Source organism: Caloenas nicobarica, chromosome 3, assembly GCF_036013445.1.
Source record: "Caloenas nicobarica isolate bCalNic1 chromosome 3, bCalNic1.hap1, whole genome shotgun sequence".
Classification (NCBI taxonomy): Eukaryota; Metazoa; Chordata; class Aves; order Columbiformes; family Columbidae; genus Caloenas; species Caloenas nicobarica.
Window position 1 is genome coordinate 69,922,599 of NC_088247.1, and position 14,071 is coordinate 69,936,669.

Here is a 14,071-nt window from a genome sequence, read left to right on the forward strand (position 1 = left end):
GCTCCCTATAGGAAACCAGAGTTAATTCAGAACTGTAGTCTTATAAAGCAACCTCACAGTATTTTTTCACAGAAGTAAGGTGCTACCCCTCCACCACTATGGCAAACTTCCTGGTATTGTTGCTAATGTTTTTTTCCAATCTGTTTCTTAAAGCACTTTCTATGATAAAGTCAGCCTTCACTGCCCATCTCAAACTACGTTATAGTATTGCAATTAGGCTGTTAAACACTTGCAACATTATCTCCTCAGGCAAGATGCACAGAAGATCAACAGTGCAATCTGTAGATTCAAGTAGATCACAGGGTAGGCTGGAAGCTCAATTTCTCTCAGATTATTCAAACTGAAGTAGGTTTTACAGTTTCTCAGTGTACTACACCAATACTCACATACGGCTTTTCACTGTGAAGCACTGCAGACTTCTGCCCAGAACTCTGCCTGCATGAGTGGGACTTCAGAGCACTAGGAAAGATACAGTCTCTACTGGTTCTATGCTGGAACAGATTCCAGCTTCTGCTTATGCAATTGTAGAAAGAGAGTGAACTGCAGACTTATTTTTAGTGGCACAGATGCACCAACTGCCTCTCATTGAGACCGGGACAAAGATACAATGGCACATTCCCAAACTGAGACAGCATCTGTCCTCAAGTGGTTTTTTCCTCTTCAAAAATAAGGGGAGTCTTTCCTTTTTTTTCACCCTCTGTCCTTCTTATTTTTAAGGCTGGGAAAGGTCAGCACATGGGCTCTTCCTGCCTGCCAATCTAAGCGACGTTTGCCACAGAGATTTCTCTAAAACTGGGTAAAAGCAGCAGCCAATGCCAGGTTTCAGGTTGGATACCTTTCTTCAGCTTGGAGTCGAGAAAGAGAACCTCCTCCAGCTCTAAAGGCTTTAGCTGCATTCAGTTTCCTCTGGGAATCTCCCCCAAGAGACATGCTATTTAAATCCACCAGCTGGGAGTCCTCCCTTCTGCTGACTCGGTGCCCGCAGGCAGTAGCTGCTTTCCTGAGCCCTGACAGGGCCCATGCACTCTGCCCCAGAGGGACATTTAGAGTAAAGGCATTTCAGCTATGATCCCAAAACACTAACATTTTGGTTTAGACCTGCATTAAGAAAAAGCAAGAATGGGACACTATTAGTCAGTATAGAGAAGCATCCACAAGCTAAGTACAGGCAAAATACTTAAAGTAACTGATGCATTTGAAATGAAGGTACAGGTCAATTTACTCCCCAGAGTTTCAGAGAAAGTAACCAGCAGTCTGCCAGGTTTAAAATGGGAGCTGGGGGTCAGCATTGCTATCTGACTGAAGAACAGCAAACACAGTGCCTTTATCTATGAAGGAGCCATAAATTATGTTGGCAGAAATGAAGACTTTTTTTAGCTTTGCTTTTACTATAACTTAAGGGAATTTTAAATGGAAGAACAGTTACAGACATGGAAGGAAAGAGAAAATAGCAAATGGGACAAGATACAATGTGAATTTGCCAGTGTTAGATCAGATTAGACTGATTTCTTTCTCTTGTGAGATAATTAGTATTCACACAGGGAATTACATGGCTGATCTAACCTATCTGAACATCAGAAAATTATTTGAATTGCTACCACATAGAAAATTATTAATTAAACTGGAGAACATGGGGGATGCTTGTGAGAATTGTAACCTGCAAGAAACAGGCTAAAAGAGGGTGCGTTGGAAAGGAGTATCAAGCGGGAAGGAAACAAGGCAGGCAGTTCCTCAGCTACTGGTCTTCTGGTCTCATCTTACATAACATTCTTGTTAGAATTTGGAGCATGCTGGTGACGTTTGCTGACCCTGTGAAGTTGGGTGGCATTACTGAGATGTAATAGGGTTAGACAATTGTATTGGAAGAAATAGATGACCTTGCAGACCAGAGTAATAGAAATCATGAGTGAATGTCATTCCATATAGAAAGCTTATTCATTTCAGGACAGACAGCAAAAACTTCTGCTTGAAGGGATGGATATCAACCAGAAATGACGGGAGAGAAGAAAGATCTGGCTGTTTCCCAGTTTGGGTAGTCACTGTCCTCTCTGATAATTAGGAAAAGCATTTCTGTAACACTGCCACAGTCAACCACCTTTGCAGTAGGACAGATTTTATCCTGCCAGGCCTTTTCTGTAGGCTCAGAGGAGCAGCACGTTAGGAGACTGGCTTTCAAAATATTGTGACAGGGCACTGTGATGAATGGAGCAGTTCATACCTTTGCAAAGCCATTCTCTCAGGTTCCTGAAGAGGCAAACAGAGGACCCCAGTACTGCCACTATACCAGCACCACCCAGCTTTTAGACTTTTCTCAGTGACCATGTTAGTAAATATTTAAAAATAAAAGAATCTTAGATGCTTGGGAACAAGATGTCAGTGAGAAAGAAATGCCAATATGCCATTCCATGTTAAATCAGCTGAAGGTGAGCCTGTAATGAAATCACATCCGAACATCTTATATGTCTGACTAATATGCTTACCTTGGAACTAGTTATTCCTGTGCTCCTAGTTTGGTTTTTTTTTTTCTTTTTAAATTTGTCCTGCTTAGACTCAGCTTAAATAATAGCACAGAATACCAAAGAAAGAAAAACTGCAAGATATTTTATAAATTTTTAAAAATAAGGGATGTAAGAGCTGAAATTCTGGCTCTGTACTTTATAAGACTGTCACATGAAACTTTATGAAGGGCCAGTCTGAAATTGGGGAACATATTTATTCTGAAATGAACCTAAAACCAAACAAACAACAAAAAGACAACCCCCCAAAATTGCTGCTTCCAAGCTAAATGGAAGACACGTCTCTTGAATTTGGTCTTCTGTAGCATAATCACATGGTAATGCAAGTATTAATTCAAGTATAATAAATCTGAAATATCCCCCTAAAATGGAGAACTTTTTCCTTCAAACCAGAGCAGGACCTGCCTTTCCAAAATAAAAAGCTTCCTAAACACATTTGTGTCTCAAGGGATGAGATGAAAAAAACTGGACACTAGATAGGTATGATCATATTGCTTAATACATTATTAAAAGGGTGCTCAAAGTGAAAACTATAGAATAAAACACATCCAGAGACTGTGTTGCCACCTAGCAGAATATGTAAAAACTGTTAAGATCGACTAAAATATCTGTTAAAGATTACTGAGTAAAAGCTCTTGATTTCTTAACAGAAGGAAAAACCTGAATTATTAAGGAAGTTGGGGTACTGACTGCTGTTGAAACTGAAAGGCAGCCTCCAAACTCGGACATCTGGCCCTGAGCATGGCTACGCTCCAAGTTTGGGAGAAGACAAGAAGCAGCAAGCTTTGGCAAACAGACAAACACACCTTTCATTGGAAAAACTTCCACCACAGCAGAGGATCAAAAGTTCCCCAGTTCCGTCTACCCCAGGGACACCCTATAATGAAAGTCCCATGAATTACTGTAGGTTTCAAAACACTTGAAGGGACAGAGTCTGGTGAACTGATCAAACTTCTGATCAGAATGAGGTTAAAACTAAACACAAAATTTGTGCATAAACTTCATGGAGTGTTGTTGAAAACTAAAAAGTACTGAAATGGCTCCTTTCCACCTATAACTGAAAATATTCTTTTCATATACAGACACGTAAATGATCATCAACATGCATGCAGGACAAAACATTGCAGTCAAGGTGAGCAAAAGCTGATTTTAGGAAACCAAGCTTCCCAGATGCTGCTGAAAATCCCAATTAGCACCTACCTTCCTGTCTACACAGCATCATGACTTTGAAAAACCTGACTCCAAGCCTCACTTGAGACTGAAGTACTTTGAATTTGATACATCCTGCTGAGAGGTAAAATTTTTCAAACTTTCCTTCTAATCCTATTGTTGCAATTTTCATAGAAATCCTAGTATCCCTGCCATTTATCATCACATTTGGCTTGAACTGAGCTTTTGAGCTTCACTGTGGCTTGGCAGCAGAGCTCTGGACTGCGAAGTTGATACCTGTGAAGAGAGGTTTTTAGAAAAGGGATAAGAATACTTTACGATTCAACAGCACACTCACCTGGATCTGGGGTTTTGATTATACGGAGATGCCAAGTGATGCAAAACATGATTTGTGTCTGTTCTTTCCCTTCGGAGACCTGAAGAGTATGAGTGAGATTATAGCAAAAGGCTTGGTATATGAATCATTTATTTGAAGGATATCATTAGTAACTTGCTGTATTCTCAGTCAACTGCCTGTTCCTATCCACCTCAGTATTTGTTAAGGATTGCATATTAGTTTCATTTTATAGTATTCCTTTATGTATTTGTCTGTAGGAGACAAATTTGCCATGCATATTAGGCAGATTCTTCAGCATTAATATACATTAGTTCCAAATTCTTTTTATAAGTGGACTTTGACAAGTCTTCTCCTCCATACTCTTTCTGGGAGGCTAGACATTTCTTCAGTTTAATTGTATGTAATCTGTTCTTTATGATAGTTCTAATGAACGAGAAAGAACTTATATTATGCACAGCAGGTGCAAGAGTGCTCAGCATTGTTATTGTTGTAGTAACACAGTAGAAATATCCAAGCTCTTTATGGGCAAGTTCAAACATAAACCAGTTCTTTTTAAAAACAGGTTTCCACACACCCCACACCACTTGCTGTTCTTGAGCAGATGCAAAGTCCTAACACCTTCACATTTTGGTTGCTGACACATAGAGAAGCCCCTTGGTAGTACATGCCTATATTACATAGAAAAAGAGGTAGAAATTCTTTGAACAGATTGCTATTCTTCTGCCTCGATTTTTTTTTTTTTTCCTTAAAAAGAAACCCCAGAAACTATAAAATCTGAGGTAAAAGCAGTGTATAGTGGTAGCAAGACCTTGCATATTTGCTCATGGTTCATTTCTAGGTGTTTTGCTACAGTGAGAACTGCAACAAAAACATCACCATAAACCCTAAAAAAAAGTATATGGCAATAGCATGATAGCACCCAGCTCCCTCAAAGCAACGTACCTTTCAGAATCAGAAAAAGATCATGATAAGGGAATATCTAAGTCCTGAATATACAACTGCTCTGAAGCCACACCAGCCATGTAGGCTCATATAACTGAGGGTGCTACCCAGCTCATACTTGGAGAGTTTACTACCAGCAGACCTTAGCAGTAGAGATGACAGGTGAGATGGCAACTGAGTTTAGCTAAGCAGGTTTGAAATTCTGATGTATCACCTCATCAGGATGTGTATTAGTACAACACAAATGTGCCTAGAAGTATTGCAAAAGTTTCTCTGCTGCTGGAGAAAGTCAAACTTGTATACAGGCACCTACGTAGCCATTTGAATACTTGCAATATACAAATAGAGCTCCAACTTTATTTCATACTAAGAGTTATTTAAACGTAGGACAGTTTAGCTGGCCTTGTACCAATACAAATGCACATAGTCTTATAAAGAATATGGTTTCTGCACACAGATCACAATGAACTTCATAGATGGTGAAGGAGTTTAGCAAGGGTGTGATAAATGTGATACCATTACAGTGCCATTCATATAGTATTGCCTCTATCAGTTACAATGCACATGTTTCTAAAACTACACAGATATTGCATGGTTATGTTTAACATTAAATTATCTGAGCATATTTTTCCTCTATTTATAAAGAAAGGTGGGAGGAGAACAGACTGCTTTAGAGGAAGAGAAATACAAATTTTCTGGAAATGCTTATGAAAGATTTTGTATCTTCATCTTCTTCATAAAGCAGTGAGATGAACAAAGGACACTGTTCACATGTTTCCTTAATGACTGCAGAGACAGTTGTTTAGCTTTAAACAAGTCTCTCCAAAAACAATAAATGGATTTCAGTTTATCCAATTGTAAACAACATTAGCTTTTAGAAACATGTTATTTTCCTGAATTATTATTGTATTGGATTGGAAAAAAAAGGAAACCAAATAGCTGTGTCATGCAGTACAGAAAGAAGGAAATAACACTCTAGAGCAGCAGTGTCCAACTCGTTTTCACCAGGGGCCACATCAGCCTCACAGTCGCCTTCAAAGGGCTGAATGTAATTTTAGGACTGGATAAATGTAACTACTCCTACGTTTATCCAGTTTTTCCAGAGGAAAATGCTGTTTGTCAATGTCAGTAGCAAAACAACCATTATATTCATCTGGAGCAGGATTTCACCAGCTGTCTGCATCTTGACGTTAACTAGCAAAGCCAAGGTCACCTCAAAATTTCAACTAGCCTTTGAATGAATAAATTTATCATATAGCGTTTTGTATAAAATGATGGTTACAAAGACACAATGCCTAAGAGAAGGGGGAACAGAAATTCAACTCAGGTAGACACCTTGCATGGAAAAGACACTCATCTCCACTGCGCTGGTGAATATGGAGTCTGAAGTTGTGTTGAACCTTAGCTCCAAATGTTAAGGTTTTTTGGCTTTGTGTGGCAGTGTTTAAGGTATTTCCAAGTCTAAGAGCAGCTTTCTCATCAAGTGTAAGTGCCAAAAGCCACACCAGCCTGAAGTGTGACCACTTGGAACAAATCCTGGTAGGAACCTCTGGGAATCCTAATTGGTCTTCTGACTGTTGATGCAAAAGAAATGAACAGCAAGTTTTGCAGAAAACTGCACAAGGTGTCTGCCCATGTGCACGCATATCTGCATGGATGTGTATATATGTAGTCCTTTAGAGTACAGTTTGCCTTATTGATGACATACCTGTTTAAAAGTGATACCTACATTTTTGTATTTCTTGATGATTGGGCTAATTTATCAGATATGTAAACAATCTGCAAAACAAGTCAACTTGGGGACTCACGGTCCTTGTGCTAATCCCAGCAAGCTCCCAGATTGCTCCCAATTAGGAAAAATGTTGTTAGTAAGGGAACACAGGATCTAAAAGGCTCAAATATGAGAGGAACTGAACACTGCCTCTCATTAAGTGATCAGAAGCAAGCGCTTGCCAACTGAAAGAAGTCTGACTCTGTATGTCCTGAGCCATCCGAGCAAAAAAAATCTTGAGCCATAAAAGCAGCTTTATCGAGTTCCACATTAAAACATTATAATTCCACCTCATTTTTCACTTTTTTTTTGGTAGTGAGATCAGTATATATATATATATATATATATCTGGTTTTAATTAATTTGAAAGAAATACCTGAAAGAAGCTTTTTAAAAATGACATTAAATTGTACATAATTTAATAAGCACAACAGATAACAGGGTGATTGCATTACCTGTTGACCAGAAGTGAGAATCAAAGAGATTCAGTTATTATTCTTACACAGTTCGCTAGTTATATATGCCATATTTGTGTTACACTAAGAAAGGAAGTTAAATCAAGAACAATTAGGAGCTTAATATGCTACCAAAAAATTCCCTTTTCCCTCAACAGTGAGGAAAGTAATATGTACACATTCTTGTATTATGTATATATTAATAATGTAAATAAGCAAACTTCAAAACATTACTGAAAAAACTAACTCGTTCATCAACTTGATTTTTTTCCCCATGAATCTCCTAATACCATTTGTTTTGTTTCAGTTCCTTGCCTCCCACAAACTGGGCACCAGCGCTGAGCTGTGGCAACCTGCAAAAGTTTTCAGTCACAAAAATCAAAGAAAGTTGTTCATTAGGCAATATAAAACCTGCTGTTTGAAATCAGTGATGTGCACTTCACCAGATCATATAGCCAGTAACAGCTAGAACATCTATGCCTCTCTCTGTACAGAGTTATTTTCAGCAGCTTTGAGGCCCTCTTGCCTTTGTCACAGAGCAGCTCTGCCAGGGTTTTCCAGGTCCATAAAGTTGTTATTTAGTAGGGACTCTAAGCTGGCCAAAGCATGAATGCAAGTGCTATAACTTACAGCAAGGTGAAGTTTCCAAGAAAGTCTTCCTAATAAGCAAAGAGCCTGGGAGCAAATGGATGCTCTGTACAACTAAATTATTAATACGTTGCCTTGGAGTGAATGGTTTTGTCCGGCCTGTCTCTCAGGCTATGCTGCGATGCCACATCAGTTTGCCAGGCAGTGCTGCTGCCCTGCGATGGAGCACACAGCAATGTATCGCTGGAGCAATCAGTCCCATGCTAAATGCAGCAATGTTTTACATTAACTGTGGGGCAAGCGATCCCCTAATGGAGGCAAACATGGGAAACAAACCTGTGTGCCAGGCTGTTTCAATAGGTAAATTCAGGCAGAAGGAGCAAAGATGCTATTTTAGTTACTAATTTAAAAGACATCTGGGGGGGGAAAAAAAGAAAAGAAAATAATCTGGCTGAGGGGGATATATTTCCCTTATACTTAGGCTGGAAATGTTTCCATTACACTCTAAATCCAGAAGACTGGTTATTTCTTGTTTTATTAGAGTGATCAAAAAGCAGCCCAAAACTCTAAAAGTGTATTTTTCCCCTCCCCCTTCATTATTCTCAGACTGCATATCTCCAGTACACATATTTAATACAAAATGCATTTAGATGCTGATATAAAAGCTATTTTGTGGGTGGTTGTTCTGTGAAGTTAATTAGCTGTATACTATGTCTGGACTCAGACCAGCCAAATCTTGTTCACCTTTTTCAAGCAAGACCCTCTGAATTTGACATGAATTAACTTGTGAAAAGTGACTAAATAAACCAGATGTTATTCACATCAAATATATCAAGCAGAGCGTGGAAAATTAAAGGACTATATTACAAACCTTCTTCTGCCTTCTCAACTGTCTTGCACTTGTGACACCAATTATTTAGTTAAAATTGAAATTTTGAAATGTAATTCAGAATTTTATTGTCAGTTCATAAAGTGCACTCTCTTTTCAGGTCTGACTCATTCTTCCCACTTAGCAATAATCTTGCAAGAGTGACTTGAGTCACAACCAAAATACAATTTAATTTACATATAAATTAAATTAAGTATAATTATGCTTCATAATTATCACTTGTAACTCAAAAATGTCTCCTTCAGAAACTCAATAGAAATAATTTCTCAGCAATTTCTTCATAATTAAGAGAGACTTGGTTAAAAAAATAATCCTACTAGCTAGACATGCCTTGCAGACAGTACTTGAGTATGGAATTATATCATCTGCTGCACAGCAATTTGATTCACACAATTTTACACTTGCCTTTCTGCTTTTGAGGTTTCTCACCAGTTAATTTGCCTCAATTTTGAGGTGGCTGCATACAGGAGGAGACTACAGACTCACTGGCATTGCACTCAAATGTACCAGCACCTACCCAACAGAACTACTTGGAAATTATCTTTTGTTCCATTGCTGGGATTACTAAAATGAAGAAGAGAAAGATTAAAAAAAAAAAAGGAAAAAAAAGGCATTTTCTACTAATGACTCCTCACTTCTGTTACCACTTCAGACCACAGCGAGCAATAATCCCCAGAGGTGGCAGGTGCTAGAAGCCATTAGATTTTTATTGCTGGAAAAGGAAGACTTCCTTCATCTTTCAGGTGTTCACAGTCCTTCCTAAAGGATGTATTAGTGCCACATCAAGGTGGGGAGCAAAAATTAGTTTGAGCACTGCAATCCCTGCTGGGCAGAGGTGAAAATGTTTTCAGCTTTCTGCACAACCAGGTGTAAGCGACAAGACAGATATATTCTGTCTCCTCCCTTTCCAACCTCCAAGCTTATTTACTCCATTTTAACTTTACAACACTCAAATTGATGGTTTCACCAATAAATAACGTGAGTACTACAGGAATCAGAGGCAAAGTATAATTGTAGAAGCAAACTATCAGGTGCTAACACTGCACTGTCATTCAATACAAAAATATGTTTGTTTGGGAAGCTTACGTGGCAGAGACAATCAAGGTGGGAGTGTAACTCCCTCAGATCCGTTTTGTGTTTTTTCCATCAGTATGTCTCCAAGATGACATAAAATGTCTTTGACCTCTTTTCCCAAGAAACAGCCTCTAGCCATATATTTAACTTACTGGTCCACACTGAGATATTGTTTCAGTTTATAAAAGGCTTGGGATGTCTCCCATGATTTTCCATTGCAACATCTGAACATTTACAGTCCCTTTGCTTTGGAAGAGAGAAGTTTTTCCTAGTAATTCTAGTAGATACATGCTCAAACCTTATGTCACCACCTCAGAAAGGCCACTCACTTGGAAAGCAAAACCTTTTTCCAGAAGAAATTTAGCATTTTATGAAGAGAAAAATGGTGCAGTCATACCTCAGGAAAGCTCAGACATGATGGGTTTAAAGAAGCCAGGCATATTAACACGCGTGGATATTTTATACTCAGCAAATAATAACTCTTTGCCTGTTGATAAGGCTGACACAACAAGATGCAGCTTGTATGGAAGTGTTTTGTGGATTATACATTGAGAGCAGTGAATAATACAGTTTTTGCACAGATCAAAAGCAAAATGATTGCATAGCGTTACCTCATGCCTCACCAAAGAACATGGGTTAGCTAACAAGTGAAAGAAGACTTAGTTGCATAGACTAATCCTATCAGAGGATTGCTGAAGTCCTAGTCCTTCAACTACACCCTTTATTTTATGGACCCAGCTAAAAGTCATTTATGAGCTGGACATGTAGCCAACAAAAAAAGAAAGCCTGCTCCACAGGACAATCTGTCACATCCAAATGGGAGACATCCTCAGTGCACGGGAGGAATCAAACACTGGAAGTACTTTCATCTCTACCTCAACTACAAATGTCCAAAACAACTTGCCTAGACTAGATTCAGAGAACAAAGTTTGGGCAAAATAAATCCTATTTCACCATATGTAGTACATCTTGTATACGAGCAGGCAAATTTCACTTCACTAAAGGTCATATTCAAGTGGCTGAAAATATAATCAGTTTCTCATTGTTCTATCAACAGCTGCAAGCCATTAAGACATAACAGAAAATTAAATAATCTCACTGAAAAACAAACTATTACTTGCAACAGCATTTATGCTGCTATTAGAATTAGAGCCCAGAAGAAATGTTAAGTTATGATCCTACCACCACTGAAGGAAATCAAAGTCCTTGTAAGTCAACATCTGATCAAGGAGAAGAAAATGAGAATAAGTCAGTGATTGCGAAGTTTTCTGTGAATGCCCACACACGGTATTATATAATACAGTGCATGCACATGGAAGTGCTGGTCATATTATGTCAAGACTTATTTACAGGGAACAATCATATTCCCTCTTCTCAGATGACAGCAGTAGCTGCAGGGACTCAGTCATATTTACTTTGGTTTGGCACTGCTCTCAGAGGGGTGCCCACTGTGGGTGTCCTCTGCATGACACCTCGCCTGCTATTCTGGTCACGGCACAACACAGCATTAAAAGCTGGTTCAAATACTCAGTGTTAGAAATTCTATTTTAGTGTAAAAGAAGAGCTCACTGGATAAAGTTGAAATAAAATGCCTCAACCTTATCACAACTAAATTGTGTTTTGACCTTCCCAAGATTAAGGTTTTCAACAGAATTCAAACAAATACATTGGTTTTGGCAAATGAACTTTTTTGGACTTGTTTTGTGACACATTCTGACCACTTTAAATGTGCAGGCAGGGCACAAAGCTTGCTGCTAATGGGCCAGTAGGATCAAACCATTACATGTACTCCCTGTCATCGGTAGGAAGATAACAGCATGTCTTCCTTTTCTCATCTCATTACAAGGCATTTTTTTCATCTTTCACAGAAAGACAAGAGGATGTATATGTAGCACACAAGATTGTGCCCACAAGTCAGCTGGACTAGTAGCATTAGGAAAGCAGATATAGAGTGAGGGGTTTTTAATTACTTTTAATAAATACATTTAAAACTCCAATGCAACTCTTCTGGTGTTTTAATCAGCCTTAAAGATATAACTTCACAGGACAGTTCTGGTTCAAGTAGATTGCAATATGTCAGGATACCCATATGCAGAGATCTGCTACCAGCAGATAATATTGCCTGTGTTTCTTAGTAATTGATAAAATTGTTAATTTATAAGCAGGATGCCTAACTGAGTAGCCTTAGCTTTATGTTAAGATTCCCATAAAGATATGCTCCCAGACATGCCATACATAACCAGACGAAGGAAAGCTCAGGTTAGACCACTGCTCTCCCTAATTACCTGCTTCAGAATGACAAAATGAAATAATTTCAAAGAAAATGATACAGTTAGGGATTTTTTTAATATATGACTTTTATTCTCCACTTTTCCTTTTTACTGAAGGCCTACTTGGTGCTTAGCAACTAATACAAGCTATCTGAACTGTTCATTGCAGTCACTGCCATCCAATTAAGGAGACTTATAGAAAAACAAAAACATCAAAAGGTTATCGAACAAGCTCATCAAGAACTCATTTATTATGTCAAGTCATAAAAATGATCCAGAATTACCCAGTTCATCCCATGTGGTGCTACTGGTTCAGAACACAACACAATTTCCCTTTTATTAATGTGTATGTGTATTTTATATATACATAAAATATATGTGTATATATGTTGGGGGTTTTTTTGTTTTGTTTTTTGTACTCACCTAAGAGAGTACATAACTGTCGTTATCTAGAACAAGTTTCAAGGTAAAAAAAAGCAAAGAATCTCTGACACTCAGAGCTGAAATAACTAACACTCATTCCTCACAGAAGAAAAATTACTCGCAAAAAGTCAGTACTCTATGTAAAATTAAATAAAAACTTGTTAAAGACAAGATATAGGTAAAAGAACTATAACCAGACACTCAAAGCTGTGTAAAGCCATCATATTCAAAGCACGGGGCCAATAAATATCATCTACTGAAAAATCTTTTAGAAAGGGAGCAAAAGGAGTTCAATATCGCTACATTGTACATTAACAGAGGCAGCCCTCAGAAAGCTAAAGAGCTGTGTCCAAATGAGCTGAATAAGAAGGATCATGAATTCCTGCAGATTAAAACCGAAATATACAGTGAAGCAGGCAAAAGTACTTTGAGGCACAATTGATAAAAGGTATCGGTAATAAATCTACTTTTAAGTATATGAAGAGCAGAAAATCTGTCAAAGATTACAGAGTCAATTGATCATAATATAAAAGTAAAAACATATGAAGACACATTTATTTTCTTGCATTGCTGTTCATTCTGGGAAAAGCTGAGAAGACTCCCATGTCAAAACAAACAAAAAAATGGTGGGGGTCTTTTTTGGGATTTTTTTTGTTGTTGTTTAAATTAGCAACTCAGAGGAGCTCTCTGAAATTGAAGTGAATGTAGGATAAGTTATGGAACAAATTGACAAAATGAACTTAAATTGCCAAGACCAGATGGTATTCACCCAGGAGCTCTAAACAAACTCAAGGATGAAATAACTGAATTACCAAGGATAGTGTGCAGCCTCTCATTGCATTCATACCTGGGGAACACTATAAATGTGACATCAATTTTTAATCAACAGTTTCAAGGGAATCCCATGCGTCTTGGTCTGGTGTTTGTAGTGGGCAAGTAAGTGGCAACTTCAATTAAAACAAACAAAACACACAAACCCAAACCAAACCAACACAAAACCCCCACCAAAAATATGAAAAAAATAATCCAAAGCAAAACAACACAACACAAAACCAAACAAAGAATTAATAAGCAGCTGAATGATCAACTTCAGGAGTCAACATGGCTCTGAAGCAAGTTATGTCTTGAAAAACTGTATTTTGAAAGGAGCAAGAAACTCTATGAGTAAGAGTAATAAAGCAGATATCTACTTAGATTTCCAAAAGGCTATCTCATCAAAGTGGTAGAAACAAGCAACTACCGCATAAAAGGTGTTAGCATAAACAATCAGTTGAAAGGAGTAGAAACAGTGGTTGGAAATAAATGGTCATTACTTGCTGAATACTGGTTCAACCTTCACTCATGCTGGTTCTCACCCTGGTGAAGGACCTGAAAGAGGCTGAACAATGCAGTGAGAAAGTTTTCTTATTTTGTAAATATTAAGTCTTATTAAGGATGAGGAACAACAAAAAAATAGCAGGGCCAGAGAGCTCAATGGACAATAACGAGCAGGGGAAATTCAGTGTAGGTGGTAATAAAGGACGCACAGAAGAAAAAGCACTATCCCAGCTTCACATAATGATGGCCCTTACCACTGAGCTGACCACTACGACTCAGAAGTGGTATCTTGAGACTCTAACAGAAATAGGTACATAAT